The following is a 9,286-nucleotide window of genomic DNA, read 5'->3' as shown; positions in this document are numbered from 1 at the left end:
GAAATGGTCCCGCTTAACAGGATATTTCCTCAGTGAATGAATCCAGAGGGCCTTTCCCCACTCCATGTTGTATTGAAACAGCTTTTTGTCTCTATTCCTAGACAGAGCAATCCCCTCTCTGTTGTAATGTTCCCTTTTTACCTCCAAGTGGTTTTGATTGTTTGCAGTTGTCTCTGGCACTTTGCCATTGATAGTCTTGGGATGGAGCAAAACTAGACAATTGCATTACATCAGCGGCTAACCAGGAGGACTGACAACTCCCTCTTGCCTGAATGAGCCATCACTGAGACATATAATCCCCCGGTGACTAACTTGTACTCCAGACCATAAAGCATAATTTCAATATAGTTACATTATTCCTTAAAATATTACTCCTCCATACATCTCTCAATGATTGAGTTTTGAAAAGTTATGAGCTTTCTGTAGATACCCTACATGTTGCCTCGTGTGGATAAATACCATGAAAGACGTGTTTGACATAGTAAGTTTGTCAGGCCTATGATGAGGGTTGTTTGCAAAGAACAGGGGACCCTTTGCCAAGAGGCCTCCGTGTCACACCGTCCCCCTGAATTTGATGCAGTAGTGGGCTAGCCACTGGCTATTCTTCAGGTGTCAGTTCTGGGTTCTCTTTTCTGGACAGGGCATCTGCAACATTTTCTTTCCCCTCGATGTGCACACTCCTGATTTCATGTTCCTGTCGCAGTGCAACAGCTTGGAGTTGGTACCTTTGGTTCTGTGTAAGCACACCAATGGAGAATGTTCTGGAGCCCCTAAATTTTCTGTTGAACAGATCTGTTTTAACTGTTTGATGGCCCATATGATTGTATAGCTTTCTTGCTTTGAGAAAGTAGTTTTGTTTATTGGGGGTCAGTTTTTTACTTAAGAATGCAATGGGGTTGCTCTCCCTGCCTGCACGAGAACTGCTCCCAGCCTGGTATTGGCTGCTTCTGTACACAGCTTGAGCACTTTATTAAAATCAGGACATGCCAGAACTAGCTTTTCTGACAGAACCTTTTTTTATTTTATCAAAGCCCTTTTGACAAGCTTCAGTCCAGAGTAGTCTGGTTTATTCTTTTTACACAGGTCTGTGACTGCGGATACAATTCCTGACAATCCTCTACAAACCTACAATAATAATTCCCCAAGCCTATGAAGGATTCTACTTGCTTTTTAGTTTGGGGTACAGGCCAGTTGACAACAGATTCCACCTTTAGAGGATCAGGATGAATTTGGCCTTCCCTCACCCAGTGACATAGATAAAGGACTTTAGCTTCTCCTTGTCTGGGGTGGGGGTGTTTGGTGTCTGAGCCCAGCAGTACTGCCTACTGGTAATACTGTGGGCTGCGTTGCCCAGTGCTGAGAGTCAAAGTGGCCAGAGGTAGAGGAACCCAGGCCCTCCCTGTTCTACCAGATTTCAACTCAGGGTCCAAAGAAATAATAATTCAAAAATGTGTGGCCTTGGGGGTGGGTACCCCAGGCCTGCTCCCTAGGCCACTTCCTACCCCAGCTTCTGTTCCTCTGGTGGCATCCCTGGTTCACCTTTGAGTCCCTCCTGATTTTTGTGGTCTTACCAAGTGCTGCTAAAAATGGCAATATTGTCTATATGAGCATGTGCAAAGACCAGTAGTCTGTGTAACACCTGGTTAACAAGCCTCTGAAACGTGCCTTAATTAGTCCAAACAGTAATACATTGAATCCCTAGAGACCCGAATCAATTATGAAGACAGATTTTTTGATGAAAATTTTGTGCAGTACCAAGATAAATATCTTCCTGAAGTGTAAGTATGTTACACCAACACTATTACCTTTATAAACCAAACTTGTAATCTCATAAAAAAGATCAAATTAGTTTAACAAGATCTATTCTCCATGAACCCATGTTGATTTGCATTAATTACAGTACCCTTTGGTTAGTCTCTAAGGTGCCACAAGTACTCCTTTTCTTTTTACACAAAGTAAAACTATTTCCCCTTGTTTATTTACAGTTCTTGTCAACTACTGGAAATGGCCCACCTTGATTATCACTACAAAAGGTCTCTCCCCCCCACCCCCACCCCGCTGTCCTGATGGTAATAGCTCACCTTTTCCTGATCACTCTTGTTACAGTGTTTATGGTAACACCCATTGTTTCATGTTCTCTGTGTATATAAAATCTCCCCACTCTATTTTCCACTGAATGCATCCGATTAAGTGAGCTGTAGCTCATGAAAGCTTATGCTCAGATAAATTTGTTAGTCTCTAAGGTGTTAGCTTGCTTCTAGTCTTCTGGAACTTTGCCAGTGCTCCAAGAATTATTGAAAATCAACATTAATGGTCCAGCAAGCTCCTCTTCCAGCTCTTTTAAAACTCTTGGATGCAAGTTATCTGGACCTGCAAGTTATCTTCTGATTTTAAAATGTCTAACTGGCCTTAACATCTATGAATCAATGAATGAATAGCATTTGTGATGATAACACTCATGAATCAAGGACAGTAAATTTGTAATCTATGGCTGTGATGGAGTATACAAACCCCATACTTGACAACAAGAGGTTAAGAAGCTGTTCTGGGCTCAAACAGCTCCGCCTACCACACCTGCAAGATGTACACAGGCTGGAGGAGAAGTTTAAAAGAGGAACAGAGTAGTTCACTGGTGCGCTGACCAAGGAAGAGAACAGGCCTTGAACCCTCAGCTCCAGAGGAAAGGGCTGACAGAAGGCAAAGCTTCCCTGATAACCACTGCCTGAAGATCCCTCCTGGAGGAATGGGAGGGCCCAGATCCTGATACACCCTGAGAAGAGGCATTCTGCTCTCTCTCGCTCTTACTAACTCAGTTTATTTGTGTTAATTCCCTTGTTTTTTGTTTATAGACTGCCCCAGAAGGGGAGAGACGTGGCTGGAGGACCAAGGCACAGGACGAGGCAGACTACTGCAGAGGCAGAGCAGCCAGTGGTCACAGGCCCCACGGGAGACAGAGCTGCCATGCCACGCCTGGCCACAAGGAGGCACGAGCAGTGAGTCAACCCTTTCGCAACTGGTGGAGAACGTGGGAGAGGGGGAAGAAGCAACTGACCCAGATGGTCTAATAACCGTGACCTATAGACATGGGTTGGTAAGTCAGATAGCGTGGACTTAGAGCATCTTCTCAAGCGGATGAATGAGAACCAGCAGCAGGCAGCCCAGCAGCAGCAAAGCTCCTGCAGCAAACAGCTGGTCTGGCACCTAGGGGCACAACAGCAGCAAAGGTTGGTCCAGCAGGTGATAGCACTGGTGCAGGGTCTCCATGGGTCTGCTACTCCAGGGGCTGTAGGCCCCGGCCCAGCAGCCCCCCCTGTGCCAGTGAAATTCGCAAAGATAGGTCCTGAGGATGGCCTGGAGGCCTTCCTGATAACATGTGAGCGAGAGGCAACAGCAGCCCAGTGGCCACCTGACCTGTGGGCCACCCTGTTGGCACCTTATCTGACAGGACCAGCATAGGCTGCATATTGGGGGCTGGATGCAGCATCTGTCCAAGACTATGGGAAGGTGAAAGCAGCCATACTCCACGACCTTGATATCATGGAGGGGACCTTCTGACAGAGGTCCTGTGGCGAGAAATAACCCTGGGAGCTGAGCCCTGCTTGGTCACCCAGAAATTAAGAGGCCTATGCTGGAGGTGGTTAAAGCCAGAGACTCGGACTGGAGTTGAGGTGGCTGAGCTCATCATGGTAAAGCAGTTCTCTCACATGCTTCTGGACGGGGGTAGGGACTAGATGCTCAACCACTGGCCAGAGTCCCTAGTCGGTGCTGTCCGGCCGACAAAAAAGTATTTAGCTGCAGAAACAGTTCTGGCAGCTTCATGTAAGCAACTCCTGAGACCAAGGGAAGGCCCAACCATGGGAACTGGCAATCAGACAGGGCAGTCTCAGAAGCACCAGGCTGCAAAGGGCCCAGCAGGCCGCTGGGCCCTGGACTGGCTTCCATTGTGAAATCCCAGCCCCTCAGGCCCCAGCCCAGACAAAAGCCCTTGAGACCCGCATGGACTCCTCTGTTGGAAAGTCAGGGTGTGGGAGCAGACAAGCCACATAGGGAAGGGCTGCCTCAGACATAAAGCACAGGGCCAGTAGCCACGCAGCCAGCAGTGGAGACTTGCTTTTCATGTGGGCGCCTGGGTCATTGGTATGTGCCCCTTTATGGATTGTAGTTATGGACAAATGTGGCTGGCAGAAAGCCATGCCTGTAAGTGAACTCCAGCGAAAGTAACAGTCCCTGTTCAGATAAATGGAACTGATGTAATGGGCCCGGTGGATTCCAGGTGTGGGCAGACCCTAGTCCAGGATGATTTTATCCCAAACCCTGAAGCCCCTGGATAGACTTTTTTTCTACAGTATATCCCTGGAGAGGTTAGACCCTATCCCAGTGCATATGTGAGGCTGACTGTAGGGGAAAACACAAAGTCCCTTGCAGTGGGGCTGACCTCCATACTAGCCTGTGACGTTACTGACAGAATCTGTAACCATATAGATGATTGTTGCAACCAAAGTCCTGTAGTGGCACCAAATCTTGTATGAAGGGGGTCAAATAAGGTGTCTAAGACAAGGTTGTGGTTTTCTCGTTATGCTATCTGTATATGTGTATCGTTTTTGTAGTTGAAGTTATGAACATTGGCTCTATCCGGTCTGTATTTCAAACTTATGCTATGCTTCTGGATGACACCTCAGATAAGTGGGTGTCAGCTCTGCCTCGCCTGCTTGATGGCCCATTAAGGACCATCAGCTATACAATTGACCCATTGAAAGAAGGCAGACACACCTTGGGACTCAGCAAGGTATGCAGGGACATGTCTATGGACAGAACTCTGAGGTTTCTCCATGCCATGTGATGGGCAGCTTGTCCTTGGGACAAAGAAAGCAGAGACCACATGGCAAGAGACTATAAAAAGCAGCTGCAGCTCCTCCATCTGGTCTTCAATCCTGCTTCTTACCTCTGGAGGGACTTTGCTACAAATGGAAGCTCTACCCAGAGGACTGATGACCCATCCCATCTGTGGATGTACTCCAGAGACTTGATTTGAACCTGCAGTTTATTCCATCACTGCTACAAGCCTGAACCAAGAACTTTGCCATTACTGTATGTAATCGATTCCATTTAACCATCTTGCTCTCATCTATATCTTTTTTTCCTTTTATGAATAAACCTCTAGATTTTAGATTCTAAAGGACTGGCAACAGTGTGATTTGTGGGTAAGATCTGATTTGTATATTGACCTGGGTCTGGGGCTTGGTCCTTTGGGATTGAGAGAACCATTTTTCTTTTACTGGGGTATTGGTTTTCATAACCATTTGTCCCCATAATGAGTGGCACTGGTGGTGATACTGGGAAACTGGAGTGTCTAGGGAATTGCTTGTGTGACTTGTGGTTAGCCAATGGGGCAAAACCAAAGTCTTCTCTGTTTGGCTGGTTTGGTTTGCCTTGGTGTGCATAGAAACCCCAGCCTTGGGCTGTAACTGTCCTGCATTAAGCAATTTGTCCTGAATTGGCACTCTCAGTTGGGTCCCACCAGAACCAGCATCATTACATAGCATACCCCATTATCTTGGGTTGGGTTTGAGAGTATTTCTCTGAGGTACTTAGGGGGTTTAAACCACATCCAGAGGCCCCAGAGAGGGTAACTGAGGTGGCTCTGGGAGACAGAGTCTCAAAACCTATGATGTTAGCAGGTGTAGGTGAGGCACTGGACCCTGGAGAGGGGGGATCTAGCTAAGGGGAAGCTCCTCCACCTAACAACAAAGCAATGCTGAGCCTCCCTGCAGGAGAGGGACATCCTAACTAGAGAGTTGGACTTCATAAAGGATCAGAGGAAGGACAAAACTGAGCCAGGCTTATGATAAACTTCTGGTGGTTAACGGAGAGGTGACAGACCCACAATGAGTAAAGTGGCACCCCCCTCCAGTTTGAGCTTCAGGCAGAATGACTGTACCACCTGGAGAAAGACTGACTGACGGGGGAAATTTGGTCATAACTCCTTGTTCCATGGCCTCATAGGCACAAAATCATCCTTTGGTCAGGATTTTGGATCACTTCTTTTGGCCCAGGATTCACAAAAAAGTTAAAGATTCTTACAGCTCCTTCCCCGGATGTCAACTCGTAGGACCTAATGGAGTGTCCAAAGCCCCTCTGGTCCCATTCCCCATAGTTGACAGCCCATTTGAAAGGATCGGGATGGACCTTATCGGCCCCTTGGAAAAAAGGTACAGCTGGATACAAACTTGTATTAATTAGAGCTGATTACACTACCTGCTATCCTTAGGCAAACCCAATGTGTTACACCAGTGCAAAAACTATTGCAGCAGAAGTGCTAAATGTTTTTGCCAGAGTTGGGGTACCTCAGGAGATCCTCACTGATCAAGGCACCAACTTTGCATCTTCTGAGGGAACATGCAACCTACCAAAAATGAAAACTTTATGTACGTCTGTCGATCATCCACAAATGGATGGTCTAGTTGAGGATTCAACCAGGCCATGAAAAGAATGTTAAAAAAGTTTAGGGCTGAGGACCCCGGTCATTGGGATCAGCTGATCCCTCCTGTTACTTGCTGTTTGAGAAGTTTCCCAATCATCTACTGGATTCTCCCCATTTGAACTCTTATATGGGAGATAACCCTGCAGAATTCTTGACCTGGTCCGAGAGATGTTATATAGTATGTACTGAAGCTTCAGGAGAGATCTTTGCCAAAGAAAACCCACTCAGTGCTCATCAGGCCCAGGAGCAATCCCATAACAAAGGGACACATACACATATAGTTATGCGGGGCAATTGTGTGTTACTTCTACAGCTGCGTGCAGAGTCCAAGTTATTCACTAAATGGAAAGGACCATACAAAGTAGTAGGCCAAGTCAGGCCAGTTAACTATGAAATCAGGCAGTCTGAGGAGAAGAAGAAACTAACTCAAGTCTACCCTGTTAACCTTCTGAAGCCATGGAAGAAGTGAGAGAGTTTACTTTTTGCTCCTTAGACCCCTGAACCAGAACTGGGGCCCCAACTTCCCACTTCACCAGGCCCAGACCCTCTACAGATGGGAGAACATGCATCTGGAACAGAGGGCCCAGGTGAGAAGCCCTCCTCAGTGGTGTTTGTCTCCTACCTGGGGCCGACTCATCTCGTACAACACCATACCTAACGGGAACCTGGGCAATGCATCTGGAAAAATCCCTGGTCACTCCCCCCAAAAATGTGAGAGGCTGTGAGGCAAGAGGTCCGAGCAATGTTGGAACTTGTGGTTGTGGAAGAACCCTGCAGCGAATAGTGAGTCTGATCATATTGGTCCCAAAGCCAAACAGCACTATTTGGTTTGACATAGGCTTCAGAAAGGTCAATATTATCTCCATATTTGATGCCTAGCCCTTGCCTTGAGTAGATGACCTGTCAAGCTGTCTGGGTGAGGTCTGATATAGCACCATGTTAGACCTAATGAAGGGAGACTGGCAGATCCCACTCTCACCAGAATCCCAGTAGAGAAAAGCACCTTTGCCAAGTTGTTTGGCCTCTATCAATTTAAGCCTATGCCCTTTGTCCTCCATGGTGCCCCAACAACATTCCAGTGGTTCATGGATCAAGTTCTTCACCTCTGTGGCTTATATGCAGCAGTCTATTTAGATGATGTGGTCATCTACCGCCAAGATTGGGAGGAACATCTACCATAAATCACCGCCATACTTTGGTCCCTATGAGGGGCTGGACTAACTACAAACGCAGAAAGGTGTAAGATTGGGAAAAAGACCACCTACCTGGGTATTCTTTGGGGAAGGGCCTAGCCCAGCCCCTTGTGGGCAATGTCCAGACTGTCAGGCACGGCATCCAATAATAAGGCCTAGTGGTTGGAGCATGGGCATAATTAGGCCTAGGGTGGGGCCTGGGCCAAGAGTGGTTCTGAAACTGAGATCCCGGGACAGGCTGGGGTCAAAACTAAGATCACAGTCCATAGCTTAACCTGGATCAGAACCATAGTCAGAGTCCAGGTGCAGGCCAGAGGTCAAAGCTGGGTGATCAGAGTCCAAAGACAAGTCAAGTCAATACCACAGTCAGTGTCCAGATAGGGGCCGAAGGTCGAAACCAGATAGCGTCTCAGGTTTTGGAAGGGATCAGGAGGTAGAGACAAGGCTGGAATGGGTTGGTGACGAGGCTGGAGTGAGGCTAGTGCAGGGCAAGGACAGGGCTCAGGCAAGGCTAGGGCAGGAGCAGGCTGAGAGTCTCTAGAGTCTGCTGCATTGTGAGGCAGCAGGAGGGTTCCTGGCCGGATAGTGCTGTTGCTCAGACTGATTTGCAGCTCTGCTGGGGTTGTGGAAATACCTGAGTCATCTGAGCGGTCAGACGCTGCTGATGATCGCCTGCTGCTGCATGCCTGAGGGCTGACTCGCTGCAGCACATCTTGAGGCTCTAGCACATCTAAAGACTGGCCCCGCAGCCTCAGGGGAGAAGCTACTGGACCCAGGACTCAAATAAGTTTTGGGCACAACAAATGGCAAAACAGGGATGGGAGTGAGGGTCACAGGGTCAAAACTAGGGATCCAGGGGGGGGACACCAAGCAGAGAACCCCAGACAGCACCCACTGCTCCTCAAAGGCATCCAGGGAGCCAGTGGACATGGCCCAGAGAGACTCTGCCTGGAGATGTGACCTAAGAAAGGAGCGGAAATAGGCCCCACAGTTGCAGAGCACATCCCCGTCCAGCTTCCTCCTGCTGGTATGGTGGATGGCCACCTTGGTCAGGAGGTCTCACAACTTCATGGGGCCGTGGACAGGGAGCGCATACAGCAGGAGGTGTGGGGACAAGTGCAGCCAGAACTTGAGGAGGAGATTCTGGAGGAGCCAGAAAAGGGGCTGCAAACTGGCGCACTCAAGATAGATCTGCACCAGGGTCTCTCTCACCGCAGAAGGGGGAGGTGGTGAACGGCGCCAGGTACATGCCTATGCTCACAGCTCTGTGAAAGAGCCACCAACTAATATCTCTGGTGGGCTGTGGGACCAGGGTGGAATACAGACTGGTCCACCAGGGCTCTTCACCCTTTGTGGGTGGTAGCAGGTCCCGCCACTTGGTGTCAGGGCGGGACACGAGGGGGAGGAAGTGAAGGGTGTGGAGCACGAGTCCATACAGCTGTTTCCTAGGCGTGGTTCGGAGGTGAGCCAGCTGCATGTTGTGCAGACGACTCAGATGGTGCGGAGGGAGCAGCTGGGGAGGCTTCGGGTCAGGGGCATGATGGTGAGGTGTGGAGGGCCAGGGATGAAGGGCAGGCAGGGAGCACCCTCCTGTAGGACCCACTTGAGGAAA

This window comes from Lepidochelys kempii, chromosome 13 (assembly GCF_965140285.1).
Source record: "Lepidochelys kempii isolate rLepKem1 chromosome 13, rLepKem1.hap1, whole genome shotgun sequence".
Taxonomy (NCBI): Eukaryota; Metazoa; Chordata; order Testudines; family Cheloniidae; genus Lepidochelys; species Lepidochelys kempii.
Note: the sequence above shows the minus strand (reverse complement) of the source record.